Source organism: Pararge aegeria, chromosome 13 (genome assembly GCF_905163445.1).
Source record: "Pararge aegeria chromosome 13, ilParAegt1.1, whole genome shotgun sequence".
Classification (NCBI taxonomy): Eukaryota; Metazoa; Arthropoda; class Insecta; order Lepidoptera; family Nymphalidae; genus Pararge; species Pararge aegeria.
The window spans coordinates 10,025,753-10,042,868 of NC_053192.1; the positions used below are offsets into that span (position 1 = coordinate 10,025,753).

The window sequence follows — 17,116 nt, forward strand, 5'->3', positions numbered from 1 at the left end:
AAAAATGTCGCTTAAATTTATTTAATAAAAATAAATCAATGTTTGTCGTTTTTAAATTCCCAGATCCCACAAACAATACAGAAGATTTTAAAAAGGAAGCTTTCTATTATCTTCTTTCACCAGGTCTATACAAGACCAATAAGCTTAGGGGTTTAGTAACATTAGTAAAAATAATGCAAGAAGAAACTAAGCAGTGGCAACGCGGGACGCCTTGCAGAAACCTGCAGGACATCGGAATAATTTTTATAACAATGATTTAATATAGTAATGATGCACTAAAGGATAGTAAAAAACTTTAAAATTTATTTATAGGTAAATAAAATGATACGGAAGCTTCATTGGAGTCTCTGAGTTCGTCGCTACTCGAACTGCCGGTCTGACCCATCGCATTAAATGTTTCACATCAAATGTAGGCTTCTTTGAAAAAAATCAGGTTACTAGTTGTACCTACAGTACTTAATCCGTTGGTATTTCCTTTGTCTTATCAATTTGGCGTAATCAGTGACTGTAGTGGTATACAAAAACGGCAACTATTATCCCTTTAAAAGTGACACACAGGTTTCCTTGTTAAGTTTTATGCGTTGCGAACGTGTTCGCCATATCGGTGGGCCGACGCCGACGCGCGCCGATCCTTGTTTGATTAGCGATTGTGACGTGTGCACAATAGTGATGCGCCTACCACATTGCAATGACTAAGGAAGCACCTACATGACCTGTTATAACTACGAAAAAAGCGTGCCTATATAATCAATAATTTGTATAACTTGCCTTAACTAACTAACTGCCTAATTATGTAAACAATGTTTTCATTAAGTAAGTAATATTTGGTGTGAAATATTTCATTTTAAAAATAGAAGACGAACAAATATGTTGAAATAAGTAAAAACAAATAGAAAAAAACATGGATATTTATGAATGCATCCGTTATGTTATATTTGAAACGAAAAGTATTAGAAAGATTGTTTTTATGAAGGCGCGGTGACACTCAGGAAATCTGGACTCTTCTCTGTGCTTAAGCTAATTGACTATTAAATATAATTGACTATTTTTTGAATTTTGAATTATAATTTGAACTGAGTACAGGCCATAAAAAGGGACATCAAGTAGGAGCTCAGAAGCAGGTTGGCGGGATTTAACGATTATTCTAAAAAAAATTGTGCATTAACGGTAATTTAAAGTGCTCTTCGAGACAAGAAGGTGGTCATTAACTATCTCCAGGCTGGTACTGAGAACTACTTCTAGCTCGACACGTGCCACCATCGACCAACCAGGCAGTGTAATATTCTAACTTATCATTAGCATAAGTTGAATTAATGTTCTATAAATAGGCATAAGTTTATGGGTCTAATAAGAGTATCACGAGCCCTGCATATAAGCCAACTCCTTTGGTATGTAGGCTCCTAGTCTAAAAAAATAAATAAATATACTACGACTTGTGTATTACACAGAAGCAGGAGCTTGTGCCATGTGCACAAAGATGTCTGATGACTATTTTTATGAATAATATACATAAATACCAATAATATACCTTAATATACCGATAAACACTCAAGACACTGAAAAACATTCATGTTCATCACACAAATATTTTCCAGTTGTGGGAATCGAACTTACAACCTTGGACTCAGAAAGCAGTCGTAGATATGCATCTAATACAGAGAAAAACAGATCGACGCAACTGATTAAAAACTACGACTGCTTCGACTTTAAAAATAACTACCTACTTACCTACGTATGATCACCTTTTACAACTGTTTACTTGTATTGTTATGTAAACAAGTTTTAAATAACTTTAAGCTTAAAGTGTTTTTAAAAATATAAAAATCATATAATATAAAATAAAGTGAATATCTAAGTATTTATGTTTGAATTTTTGATTTTTGTATGTTCTACGACTAAAGACATTTATTATTAACGAGAATGTGTGTCTGTATGTTTGTAAAATAAATACCTTTGTTCGGCTAAACCATTGCACCGATCTGACGAAGTAACGCATGCATTGTAGATGGACTGGGTATAATTTTTGTCCCGGGTAAACAAACTGTGTATGCAGTCTGCAGGGTAAATAAAATGATGAGCTAGCCAGTTAGGAGGTATGGCAGCTAAATTAAACCCATACCTCTAATCGGTTTCAGCGCGGCATCGTACCGAAACGCTAAATCGGTAGGCTTTCGTTAGGGCGGTAACCAGCCACGACCACAGGTAACCTCCCACTATACCTACCTGATCAGAGAAAATTCAGAAATTAAAAATTGCCCTGGCGGTGATCGAACCTGGGACCGCCCACCTAAAACCACAGCGCTTACCACTGCGTCAAGGAGGTTGTCAACATTTGAGACTGGTAGTAATCAGCCGCATATTCCTAATTATATGTTGTGATATGATATACTAGGAATTAGTTTTCCTGGGTTAACACGTAGCCATGTTACTCTTCGTCCTCTCAACCAACTCTATGCCAAAAATCAAGTCGAATGGTTTCTCAGTTAGGGCGTAAAGTAAGGACACACAAATAAATAAATAAATAAATAAATAAAATAATTAAATATACTACGACAATACACACATCGCCATCTAGCCCCAAAGTAAGCTTAGCTTGTGTGTTTGTTTAGTGATATACATAAATACTTAGAATATACATTTAAACACCCAGACACTGAAAAATATTCACGCTCATCACACAAACATTTTCCAGCTGTGGGAATCGAACCCACGGCCTTGGACTCAGAAAGCAGGGTCGCTGCAAACTGCGCCAATCGGCCGCACAAACAAATATACTTTCGTATTTAGAATATGAGTGTGGAAGTATGGATTCACACTAGTGGGAATGTTTTTACTACTACAACTTTCGGCCATAAACTTAAACTTGAGGTGTGGGAGAATCACACAATGTGTTTCTGCGGTTAAAAGTGTTTAGACGTGCGATTTCAAAACAGATAGGATGTGAATATTGAGGAAACGTGGAATGTTTCACGTTGGTTACTGTAGAACTGAGAGCTTATACTTTGTGGTCGACTACGATGACTAACTTCTATAAATGTTAATGCAAATTTTATGGGTACATACTGCTTGATCTCAATCTAAAATATAGCATTAAGATAGAGATGATTCTGGTTTATTCAATCATCATCATTTCAACCGAATGACGTCCACTGTTGAATTGAAGTCAGGAGTTCCAAAATCGACGTTCCTAGGCCGCTTGTTCCAAGTAAGTCGCTCGATGTCGTCTTTCCATCTTATGGGCCGCCCAACGCTGCGGTGCGGGGTCGACATTCTAGCACCTGGGGACCACAACGTACATCTGCTACCTCGTGTCATTACCACATTAGCTTCGTGACTCGTTGAGCTACGTCGGTTTCAGATTTGTTAACGTGGAGACAATCTAACCATTGCTTTTTTCATCGCTCGCTGAGTGACTTGGAGCCCTTTTAAGAAGTCCACAGTAAGCGACAACGTTTCAGAGCCTTGAGTCATCACTGGCAACACGGACTGTTCAAGAGACTATGTCTCTTTGAATAATTTACAGAACTGTAAAAGCCTAGCTTTAATTCTCTTCTTCTCTCTTGTTTCCTCTGAGCAGTTTCCGCACGTAAGCACATCGCTTGTTGTGCGCCGAAATGGCCCTCAGTTCGTCCAGTCACCCAAGCTCGTTCCAGAAGCCTAGCTTTGGTGTTTCGTCTGCCTTCCTTCATACTCTGCAAAGCGAGCTGTAGGTGACACCTATAAAGGGAAAGCGCCTTGTTATTACTCCCACCGCATTCCTGAGTTTACCTCTATCCACGCGAAGTAGTTAGCCATTTAGATGTTGGAATAGGTTAGGGAATGCTACTTTTGCTCGTTCACAATCCTTTGCATTGGCCCATAATTGAGAATGCTCTGAAGCTGTAGTTATAGAGAGATTACTGCAAGAAGAGCAAGATATCTGACCGAAAGAAGAACCAGAACACGGGGTCCGCGGCAGCGTACTAATTTAGGGTCAACTTCAAGATGCATACATCGATTTGGAATATAAAACTTCTGAATTTTCTCTAATCTGGTCTGTAGTTGTACAAAAAAAAACAATACATAATCTCAAAGTTACTAGCGGCTCAGTAAAAGCAAATTAATACGAAGGAGATGCATAAAATTTAAATATTGAACTGACCTACAATTATTTAACCGGAAATGTAAGTCGGAAGCCTTTTTTATACATACAATAGTTTAAATTATGTATCAATGCCAAAAATTGCATTGGCATTTTTCATTAAATTTGCAAATGACTCAGACATCATGAAATTTTGCTTGGTTTTTATATATCTTTATCACCACGATTTGCTACCTAGTTTATTATATTGTGAGCCATGTTTTGCCTACATTACACTCCGTTTATGGAGCTACGCCTATTGCCTTACTGCCAACGTCCTTACTAACAACTTAATAGGTGTAATCAAGATTTACAAGCTCATTGTTGTTCATGCATATACTACGACACATTCGGAATTGATTGCTTAATTCATGGGACTGCAAATGAGCAGAGTATGCATATTTTTTTGAGTTTATTTTGTGATGCTGAGATGAATCGATTTAATGACATTAAAAACAAAAATTAATAGCCAGCTTTAACTCTGATTTTTCTTAAACAAAGCTTTTTTATTTATTATTACTTTTATTCCACCACACGTTAGCTCTTAACTCCCCTACGTCTAAGTGATGATGCAGTCCTAACATGTTAGCTTGTCTGGTATCAGTCTATCTGTTCGGGGTACGGCAGTTATGTTACCCATACCTCTAAGCCACGTCGCATCGTAATGCTAAACCGCTTGACGGCATGTTTTTGTCAGAAGGGTGGTAACTAGCCACGGCCGGAGTCTCCGACCAGACCAGAGAAAATACAGAAATTATAAAATCCAAAATTTTTCCCTGTGCTTTCCGCCTTTATAAAAACGTTTTTAAATATTTTCAAAACCATTAGGTTCGTTTAGTGCTCATTTGATACATATAATAATAACATTATGGGCTTATTATCGAATTCGTATACATATATGTGGGCGATGTGAATTGCAAACCGGATCGAGCCTTTTCGGGAAGTCGGTGACCTTATATTATTAAGTTTGAGACAAACTTTATTACTTACTATGTATAATAACTAGTTTAATATACATAAATAAGTAAATAATTAAAAAAACCACTAACAGAGTAATATAAATAGTTTGAATTTGGAATTTGAATTATTTCATAGTGAGTCCAACTTTGAAATAATTGTACAAACTATTTATTTTCGGATCTGTATGTTTAGTTTTCATTTAATACAATAAGGTACATAAGTGGTATATTAATAAAAAATATAATATAAATAATTTTCAGGAAAGCTCATACATATATGTCTAAATAATTGTGAGGGGGTGATGATAAATTCGTTTGCAAACTTAAACCTAAAGATTGGTCCGTCACTGCTTAAACATCAACTTCCCAGATTTTCCTATGTCTGCTGTTCATTCTTTTCACGTCCTTGGATACCATTCTTTGACATTTCTTGACTATATTCCATTTCTGTCATCATCACCATTATCAACTGATCTATGGCCCACTACTGGGCACGGGCCGCACGGGTCTCCGCTCAGAATCAGAATGGTTTAGGCCGCAGTCCAACACACTGGCCAAGTGCGGAGCAGTTAAAATTATGGCGAACTCTCAGACATACCTGTTTCTACACGATGTTTCCTTCACCGTTAAAGCAAGCGATATTTAAATGTTTAATTAAAAAATAATATCATCATATATAAGTAAATAATCGGTTCACTTTGTCATTTCTAAGTGATTATAATCGTGGAGTTCAATGAAGCGGTTATGTGCGTGCGTTCTCAATTAGGCGTATCTGATGACTCGGGCATCATTATTGTCATAATTGTTGCATTATTTTAGAACATAACGCGTACATCGTAGAACAGGAAAGCAATGATTATGCATGGCTATTACGATCAATTACGTATATATTACCAGAAAAAAAGCTAAATAGGTACCTACTTGGTGATTGCTCAGGTTTGATTGCCTATGCGTGAATCGCGTTATGTGATTTTACTATATACATACAGAAAAAAACCGTTATCATGATTATTTTAGAGTTGTAACTGTTTTATGTGATATTCAAATGGAACAGAATATGACAAAGGATTATTCCGATTTAGACTGTTTTCGACACCAGTTAGGCATCATTATTTTTTAACTATTGATAATTGATTCTATTGATTCCTATTGATTTCTGCTTCTTAGCACAGTCCTCCCTAGTTCACTCTCATAGGATTAGAGGCTAAGACCTGCCACGTTTCTTCAAAGTGCGTCGGCGGGTTTTAACATAAAAAAGCTCCGAGTCACACAGCGGCATGGCATACAAGAACTATGCTCGGAGTATCTCTACGTGATCAAATCAGGAATGAGTAGATTCGTAGGAGAACCAGAGTTATGGACATAGTTTAACGAGTCGCGATGCTGAAGTGGCAATAGCTCGGAGAACCGATGGACGTAGAGGTCCTAAGGTGCTGGAATGACGAGCCCGCACCAGAAAACGCATCGTTGGTAGACCCCCGACGAGGTGGACCGATGACATGAAACGAGTCGCTGTCGCTGGACCCAAGCGGCACAAGACCTTGGGATTTAGACCTTGGTATAACTACCTACAAAAGACCTATGTCCAGCAGTGAAGGTCAATCGGTCGATATGATGATGGTGATGAATGCTAGTAATAAGTACCAACGGGTTAACATGCTCACCGATGCACGTGGACCATCTGGCTAGTTCCGGTACCGGGAACTTCTTGAGGTAAATTAAAAAATATCATTTTTTTTGGACCGACCGACCCCGCAATGGAACCAGCATCGTCGGATCGGTCAGACATGCTAACCACTAAACCAACGAGGCGAGCTTTTATAAATCCATTAAAATACTCGTAGTTTTATTTTATACATCCAGGTGCTACCATATTTGCATAATGTGATGTATAATTTAAAAATAAATTAATCTTCAACTGAGTTATACATTAAAGAGCGTTACGACATTAAATATACTAGAAGTAGTTTAGTATTAGTAGTAGTAGATTTTCAACTATCGTATATATTTTTCTAAACTAATAAAATATATACCACACCTGCAAAGTGACAATTTACAAATAGGGTAGCCTGATGGCTACCCTATTTGTAAATTGTCCCGGTTTCTTTACTAATAGTATCTTTTAGTCCAATTTGTTAACGCATAGTATACTGTTTATGGTATCAATAAAGGAATGTGACCTTATGTAAATATATAAATATACCAAAACATAAGTCTATTTGTCATATTTGTAAATGTGTACTTATATATCTATTGTAAATATATATATATATATATATATATATATATATATATATCTTATTTTATTTATCTCTTTTAATAATTTATTATATTAGTTATTAGTAGTATGTACCTACTTAAGTGTGTAAATTTATGTATTATATTATTCCTACTATCGTTAGGGTTACCTGGCAGAGATCACTTTTAGTGATAAGGTCGCCTTTTGCTTTTAATCTTTTTTAAAGTATAGATGTAATTTCTCCTTTACTACGCAATAAAGATGTTTAAATTAATAAATAAATAAATAAGTTACATATGCACCAACTACAATATTTTCTATAGCTGTGTTTATACACAGCTATAGAAAATATATAGACACCATTGGTTGCCTGAAAGAGATTTGCTATATAGTGATAAGGCGGCCAAATGGTATAGGATGTGTTGTGATTGTTTATAGCTAACTGTGGTTTTTATGTTAAGTATTTATCTGTTGAAAAACTTAAAACTTTTTTTATTTTTATCACAAATTATCACAAAGCAATCAGCTGAAATTTTAAAATACGTGATTCCCCTTTTTAAAGTATTTATTATAATTTCATTTTTTTTTATTTGCAAATAACAAGAGACTGCAAAGGGACCGATCATTCCGTAACTCTTGAAGTGGACAAATCTATAAACTTATAGTTCTAACCTCGTATAAAGTGAATAGATAATTGCTTCATTTTTTGTTTCTATATACTGATCCTCATCACGAATTTACTGTATCAGGTTATGAGAGTAAAAGATTGTCTTACATCTATTTAATCTTGATTTTAAACCACTCTATCTACTAAATCGAGAATTTCTTAAATTCTTTGCTTGATATATTACGGAAATAATGAAATGTAGTTAACCTATTCGGCGTAATTGTAAGTGTTATGAAATCAACGATAATATCCATGTAGAGCGACGCCTACGCCTAATTGGTATGCATTTGGGCCTACGAAGTCAATTGCCAGGAAGCCCGTCCTCCCACGGTTTGTGTTTTGCGAATCTTAAACTTCTAATACATAAACAATGTTTCCTATATATTTTTTTGAATAAGCTAAGCTAAGCAAAACCAATTTGAAATTGGAATAGGAAGTTATAGCATCAACTTTAATTTGGCCGCTTATGTGCGTTGGTCGGGTAAGACGCTTCAGTAGGTAGTTACTAACCTACCGGCAAAGACTTACTTTTACCGCGCCGGTAAGCGCTTCAGCGTTCAGGTACGATGTCGCTTAGAAAGCGATTAGTACCTACGGCTTACTTGTAGTGGAATCAATAAAACAGAATGATGATAAGTTGTTTAATAGTTAAACTACCAAGAGTATTTGCTCCGCATCATTAATTCCCTACCTACGTATTACAAACTACTAACTTGGGAGTTGATAATAAAATTTAAAAACGCAAAATTCCTAAGTCGTGTTAAGAATATTAACGATAAGTATAACGTATAAAACACGTATTAGAAACCAGTAAAACAAGATTGGAAGTTTGGTTGAAAAGTGAATTTTAGTCGATGATATCATATAGAGTTCTGGCTTAAACTCTTCGTAGGCTATTATAGTAAAATTTTTTATAATATACTTAGTTTGTTAAAAATACTTTTTTTCGAAGCGGATTATCTGATATGGTATTTGAATAAAGAAAAGTTTTCTTTGACTCAGAAATGAAAGCAATTAAGTTTAAAAAAAGGCCTGATTAGCATAATAAACTAAGATATCTAAAAAAGCTTGAATTTTTCATCAGAATTACGGTAATGCAAGGCTGAAATATTTATTATTTAGAAGAGCTTGTTTATGGTAAGGTTGCTACCACGCGCGTTGGTCCTCGAGGCCCCCACTCCTGCGCGCGCGCAGGTTTCTGCGCTTGTCATGTCGTATTGCTCTGTCGCGAACGCGCGTCTTCGATCGATCACTCGCCATAATTTTCCGAATCGATTTATCGACTTTTCTGAATGAAAAGTCGAAGTGAAGTGTCTGATTAATATTTTAAAGTGTTTGAGTGCAGTGTTGAAGTAAATGTAAAAAAGTAGATTGCAACTTTGACAAGGTTTTGTACGTTTTGTGCAGCTCTACGTTTCGCTGACTATTTTGTAAACAAGTGTAAATTATCTCATTCATTCAGGGTGCACGTGTCGGCTTTTTATTTACAAAAGGTATGTGTGCATTAGTTGTGTTTATTAATTAAAGTTGGTGGATGGTTTTAAGTATCTATTTATCTCTATTTTATTCTCCTCATATTTATTCATTCGACTAAGTTATATATCTTTCGTTGAGCATTGATTCCTAATTTTGCCATTAATATCAAATTCAATAGCCAATATGTTGCTAAATATTTGAATATATTAGAAATGTTTAAATATTCACAGCAAATAAAAAACGTCCTTTTTAAAAAAATCTGACAGTTTTCTTGCGAAAATTTGTATGCGGTGAATTATTGATATTATGTATATGGTAATGATTATTTTAGCATACAAACTATGTACTTATTTATAATATATTTATATGAATGTATGTGTAATATTTATATATATGTACTTATTTAAAGATTCAAATCGAAAAAAGTTCAACAACCCGTATTAAAGAAGCGTATGAGAAGGAAGAAGGAGAGTATGAGACAATTGGCCTGGATGTATTATCCATAAATATAATAATCGGCCTTAATAGGATGCCTAGCGATTTAGTTGATTCCTAGACAAACAAAACGTTTCGCGAACTCTTGTGTGATGTATAGCCACGTTAGGCGGCGTCCAAAGTTACGACACAGATTTGGCGGATAGTAGAGTATAGGGGACTCGCAAACTGAATTGAAAGATGAAAAAAAAAAATCTTTTTTTTCCCTTACCTTGGGGTAAGATTCATACACAAGTAAGTTTATATGTTGCCTAGTGAAAATCGATGTGATAGTGTGATAGTGTGTGATAAATGTCTAGGAATCTTCTCGAAAGAACGGACATAAGTGACAAACAGGAATGGAAAAAAGTCCTCCTTTTATCAATGATGCCTACAACGAATGTCCTTTTAAGGCCATTTCCGCTACAGTAAGTTGTTAAGATTAGATATGACATAACGCTTGATGGCAGGTATACGAAGGTACGAAGCCAGTGCGATGTATGCAAATACGCAATGTCAATGTTTATTCATTGACGCACGACTTTGTTCGTATTTTATGTATTCTTAACATATGATAATCCTCACCAGTCATTACTATCATCATGACATACCTAAGTAGTAACTTTAAAATAGATTATTGATTTCTTATAGTAGTCTGTTACAAATCAATAATATCAAAAACTTGTAAATGTACTTCATTTATACTGACAATTTCAGGGGAAAACCTAATATTATATTTGAAGACCTCTTTGGTACAGTGGTGTGCGCTGTGGTTTTACGTTGGATGTCTCGGGTTCGATTCCCAGCAGGAGAATTATAATTTCTGAATTTTCTCTGGCGTGGGCATTTATAATTTCTGAATTTTCTCTGGCGTGGTCTGGGCAGAGGTTGTGGCCGTTGCTAGTGGTTGTTACCATCCTACCGACGAAGACGCACCGCAAGTGATTTACCGTTCCGGTACGATGCTACCATAATCGCTATGATGTTACACTGCATACCAGTTATCATCAGATGAGATTCGAGTCAAGAGCTTACTTGTACATTAATTAAAAAAAAAGGAATTGATAAATAAAAGTAGCGGTAGCCAAGAGAATAAAATACCAATTTTCGTTGATACAACTTGAAATATATCTTAAAAATGATAGACTTTCATACAAACTTTCTTCCCCTATTTCATCTGTTTAAATTAAGTTATAATTGAGTTTTTTCGGATATAATAATACTGACAAACTTCTTTCTTATTTTTTTTACTAAAAGCCCTTTTATCAAGTTGCGTTGACATGAAATTTTTTTTTTTTACAATCTCTTTCTCTGAAATACCTCAGGATCCTTAGTTAAAGATAGAGGTGTTAAAAATTAAGATATCGAGGCTGTGAACCATTTTAACCAATTAAATTTAGCCTTAGAAAATCACAAACTTCCTTATAGGGAACTACTAGTTTTCCTTAGATGTCTAATGCTACGCAAGGACCCATTAGCTAAACGTTTGTCTTAGATTTTATAATTGTGTCATGTTTCCGCTAATAGGCTAATTATTAAATTTTAATCTTAATTTTGTTCTGATATTATTGCTTAATCTATCAAAATTACTATTTTTAATAATTTATTTTATTTTTATTTATTTATTTATATTATTTATTTGTACACCACTACCCACTAAGAAAAGTAAAGGAAGGTTAGAGAGAAAAACAAACAAAGATTGGAGTCGAAACAAAAGGCAGCCTTATCGCTTAGTAGCGATCTCTGCCAGGCAACCTTAGGATTAGGACAACATGAGCGGCAACACACATCTGGTGTTAATTTAAAATTCAAATAACTACATACGAGAACATAGACAAAAGTTGCATGCTTTGAAAAAATAATTAAAAATTTACAGACATATTCAGTGAAGTAATGTATGGGGAATGGGATAGTGGGAGCATTACGCTATCTTCGCTGCACTCCATCCCCGAGCGTATAAGAGTCCACTGCTGGAGTTCAGACCTCTCCCAACGGGAGGGTTTGCCCATAACCATCACGTTGGGCAGACAGTTTGATTATCGCAGGTAGATGGTAGAAGTAGCACCAAGGACGCTGCCCATGCTGATTCTGATCTGCCGTTACCAAGCGGCATACGTTAAATACCGTTATGGTCGCCTTAAACTAAGTTCGTTATTTCGTATCTGATTATGAAATTAGTTTAACAGCGATTAGTATTCGAAGTGCAATAAACCAGTTTGCTTGGTAATACCCAGTGATTTGAGTGCCCATTTGCCGGATAGAATTGACTACATATGAAAAATGTTATCAAACGATATTAGCAAAATGCATTGCAAAAGACAATATACTTGGGTCAATTAAGCACACAATGTTTTTTTTCTTACTGAATAAATACATTCACGGAATCGTCTCTCCTTTCACCATATTTTTTTTTTTAAATTTTTATATCTACTTATAAGCATGGCTCACTAGCTAGTGAGCCATGCTTATAAGTAGATATAAAAATTTAAAGAAAAACCATTTCCTGTTAACAGAATCACTCTTCGCAGGTCATTCAACGAACATGTGCCAAAAAGTTTCGACGACCTACCTGGCACAACGGTGCTGTGAATCAAAGCAGGAGGTTCCTGGTTCGATTCCTGGCAGGGCAATTTGGAAATTCAGAATTTCTGAATTTTCTCTGGTGTGGTCTGGGCAAAGGTTGTGGCCGTTGCTAGTTGAAGTTACCATCCTACTGATGAAGACGCACCGCCAAGTGATTTAACGTCCCGGTACGATGTTACCATAATCGTTATGATGTTAAACTGCATACCAGTTATCATCAGATGAGATCAAGAGCTTACTTGTACATTAGATTTAAAAAAAAAATTAATTAAATAAAACTAGCCAGCAACTTGGTCTGCAAAGAATTTCCAATATAACGTGAGATAACCGAAAGAATAAAATACCAATTTTCGTTAATATAACTTGAAATATATCCGCGGCTAGTTACCACCCTTACGCCAAAGACGTACCGTTAAGCAATTTAGTGTACCGATGCGATGTCGTGTAGAAACCGATTAGGGTTATGACTACCATACTCCCTAACAGGCTAGCCCGCTATTATCTTAGACTGCATCAACACTGACCTTGGTGAGATTGCTTTCAAGGAAGAGGAAGTAGAGGAATAAAAAAAAAGAAGTGTCGCCCATGTTCAACAATCTGAAGCGTGCAACCTTTAGACCAGAAAACTGCAATGCCGCTTGGCGGCCGAAATAAGTATGGCGGCAGAACGTCGCCGGACGAGCCCTTTCACAAAAGCTCTAGTACTGGGTTCAAGAAACAATTAAGAACCCTGAAGATATTTTTTTAGGGCAATTACGCAACTGATGTTGACTTTGCGGTTTACCATAATCGCGGTCTAGACTAATCGCATAAGTGCACAATGGAAAAAAATAGAAGCAATTTTTAGGATTTTTTAGTTTGGATAACGCATTTTCAGAAAATAAAAGCCTGAATATTAATCTATGTCTACAGAGTTATAATTCCGTCCGTGAGTATCACCGCATTCCGTCGGGGATGGAAAAAATGGTTCTGCATATCACAAGTTGCGTTTTCTGTGTCTTTCGTCCAGGAGTTAGGAAATTAGCTTTGTTTAAGTCCCGTGCACGTGAATCTGTCGGTCCCAAAGCCCGCCGACCCGTATGGAGTAGCTTGGAGGGTCTAGCCTCTAAGGGGCTTACAGATAAACGTGGCATTACGTCCGAATGGATATTCAGTATTTAGTCCGACTTCAACTAAAAGCTTTCAAATCCCTTCCCCGTAACAGAGGCAAAGCCATTGCTGCGGGATAATAAACGTCTTAATGATGAATTATTTGTGTAACGCCATTCACAGATGATCGTATCAGAACCTCTTATGTCCTGGACTTAAAGTATGATGTGTATAAAATTCAAAATTCAAATTCAAAATTCAAAATTTATTTATTTCAAGTAGGCCTAATACAAGCACTTTTGAAACGTCAAGTCTGTCCGTGTGTAGTGACTCTACCACCGGTTCGGAAGGCAGATTCTACCGAGAAGAAGCCGGCAAGAAACTCAGCAGTTGCTCTTTTCCAACATCAAAATTTTACATTTTACATTTTAACATTCATTTTTCCATCTTGTGAGAGATGAAAGCGGAGGCGGATGCTTCCAAGCAACCTTGTCATTAAGAAACTCATCAATTGTATAATAACCTCGCTGTAATAAATGTGTTTTAACACATTCTTTAAACTTATGCATTGGTAGGTCCAAAATTACCTTAGGAATCATATTATAAAAGCGTATACTCAATCCCACAAATGACTTCTGCACCTTTCGCAGACGATATGCAGATGCCACTAATTTATGACCATTTCTTGTAAGTCGACTGTTTATATCCACTTTTTGTTTATAAAGACTAATATGTTTTCTTACAAATACTATATTGTTATAAATATATTGTGAGGCTACCGTAAGTATACCAATTTCTTTAAATTTTTCACGGAGGGATTCACGTGATTTAAGTTTATATATTGACCGTACAGCTCTTTTCTGCAATATGAATATTGAATATAGTTTCAATATCAGCAGCTTTGCCCCATAATAAGATCCCGAAGACATCACACTATGAAAGTACGCGAAGTAAACAAGACTTGCTGTTTCTACGTCAGTAATCTGTCTAATTTTCCTGACGGCGTAGGCAGCCGAGCTTAGTTTACCTGCTAGTGTATCTATATGGGTACCCCACTGAAGCTTACAATCCAAGGTCATGCCCAGAAAAACTGTGGAATCTTCCATTTTTAGTGATTCTCCATTTATATTTTTATTAACTTTCTTTACATTTGGTAAAATAAATTCCACACACTTAGTTTTTTTTGTATTTAATAGTAAATTATTGACAGTAAACCAGTGCGACACATGCGACATAGCACGGCTTACATCGTCAGAGTTGTCTCTACATAATTACTCTCTATAATTTTCCGATCTAAAGAATATCTACGCCAGGTCTCAAACCCTAGCGACTCCATAGATAAAAAAAAACCCATATTTATGGGTCCAGAACGGAGTTATTTATAACAAAGGTACTGAGCGAAATAGTAACAGAACATTGTTCAAATTAGATTCGACCATTAGTGATCGATGGATTCAACACATAATAATTTTAAGACTTAGGTAAGTGGGTTGGACATTTGACAGATTCAACTCATGGACTAACATCGGCAACTACAAAAGATTATGACGTCTCAGTCCGACGGGCGTAAATCCCCATCAATTGGAATGCAATAATTGTACCGGATATATGAAGTAGATCGAGACTCAATGCTATCGAAATGCGAAATTGGGAGGGCATAGGCTATAGACTGAGGTAAGCCTCCAAAAAGGGCTATGGTACACGCTGATGACGATGAGACCTGAACGAAATGACGAATCAACATAAAAACGATTGGGTCCAAGTTGATAGCCAGCAATAAACAAGAATAATAAAACGTGAATTGTTTACTCACTAAATTATAGAGTTAAAAAATCTATAAATGACAGTTTGTCAGACTGAATCCTTACCACTTCAATCGTCGGCACAAAAAACGAGACAAGAAGTATGATGCAGAGGCGTTATTATATTAGATTGTAAAATAATGACAGCTGTTGTACTTTGTCATTGCTGCGCCCACGCATCGCGAGGTGATTGGTTTCAAGTTTAATGTTATTGTTTATTGCGTGGATTCATCTAGATCATTGATCTCTGAAATTATGACTCGATCCAACATTTGCTTACTGTATTCATGATTCATTTTCTCTCATCTGGCTTCTGAAAGCTTGAAATAAATGAATTTTGATATAAGCACATAATTATTTCATCATGACAATTTATACTGTTAGATACAAATGAACATTTAGATCAATTAATTTATTATTATAACTCACGAGAATTTAATAGCAGTATTACTGTTTCTGTCTCGTGATTGACAGGTTCAACTACGAATCGCAAGGACTAGGGTTTCATTCTGTTAAAAAACGTCAGTACCAGCTTCGAGTCGTAAATTTGACGGTGTCCTACCCGAGTCGCTACCATATTATTGTGATAATATAATAGTCGTTAAAGCCCACCAAACCGCATTGTGGCAGTGTTGTAGATCTCTGCTCGTAAACCCTTTACTTTTGTGAGAGGAAAGGCCTGTTCCCAGCAGTTGGTCAATAATAAGCTGATGATGACAATGACGATAATGCCAGGTTAGTTTAAATCGATAGCCGTGATCTAGTTCGCGTGGTTCCTACCTAAATAGTTTATAAAGCTAATGTAGAACCTTGCACGATGTCTTAAATTAAATAAAAAATGTTGTTCTTAATACAGCTGATTATCTGATTTTTGATAAACCGATTAAAAATGTTGTTATTCAGCATTCATGTTTTAATAAATAAATAACATTTTTAAATTTAACCCATCTTGGGTTACACCTATTGAATATGTCAGCTTTTTCCAAGTTGTAATGCCTCTGCCTAAATAGTGATCAATCTTTGTCTTTGTCTTGTAGGACGTATTTAAATGATATAATAAATCATGTTCTACCATTGTTTATTTTTTGCCACTTTATTTAATTAAAGTATAAAAACTTTTTTGTGCTTTAGTAAGTAGATACAAAACGAAGACATCCTTTCCATTGTATACATTTTTTAAGGTTCCAAACTTAATAATGAAAAAATGATACTCATAAAGAATAGAACAGAAACACTTTATGTCTACTATGTCTAAGAATGTCTTTTATGTTTTCCTGTCTATCATTCTATCAAGTTAAATTTTATATTTCCTACAGTTTATGACAAATTTGTTTAAATAAATTACCTACAATACTGACGGAAATCTTTTGCTGCAAACAAACACACTTTCAACAATATATTTGGTTTATTTCTACTTAATAATATTACCTAAATTATTTAATAGGAACTTCTTTGGTGGTCATGCCTGGTGACCGAAACTAACCTTGCCCCTGTTTTTGTTTCATCTGCATCACAACTCATGCGAGAACGACGACTAATCATTTTATATTAGGTGCTATTAGTTTAATGGAAGTAGGTAATGCAACATGCATACCTACATGCGATACAGCTTTTTATTCTAAGGTTCTTAAAGGTGGACATGTTCAACGCATGGACTAATGTCACCAACCAAAGAAATTATGATCTCACAGTCTGACGTGCGGAAAT

At 35.7% G+C, this 17,116-nt stretch overlaps 1 protein-coding gene across 1 annotated transcript in view; it reads left to right on the forward strand.

Moving 5' to 3' along the window:
• The first annotated feature begins 9,209 nt into the window (after window positions 1–9,209).
• Window positions 9,210–17,116, forward strand: part of LOC120628676 — a 135,121-nt gene continuing 127,214 nt past the window's right edge. Inside the window, exon 1 of the mRNA XM_039897230.1 lies at window positions 9,210–9,478. The gene's annotated coding sequence lies outside the window, so the exon portion shown is untranslated. The remainder of the gene's footprint in view (window positions 9,479–17,116) is intronic.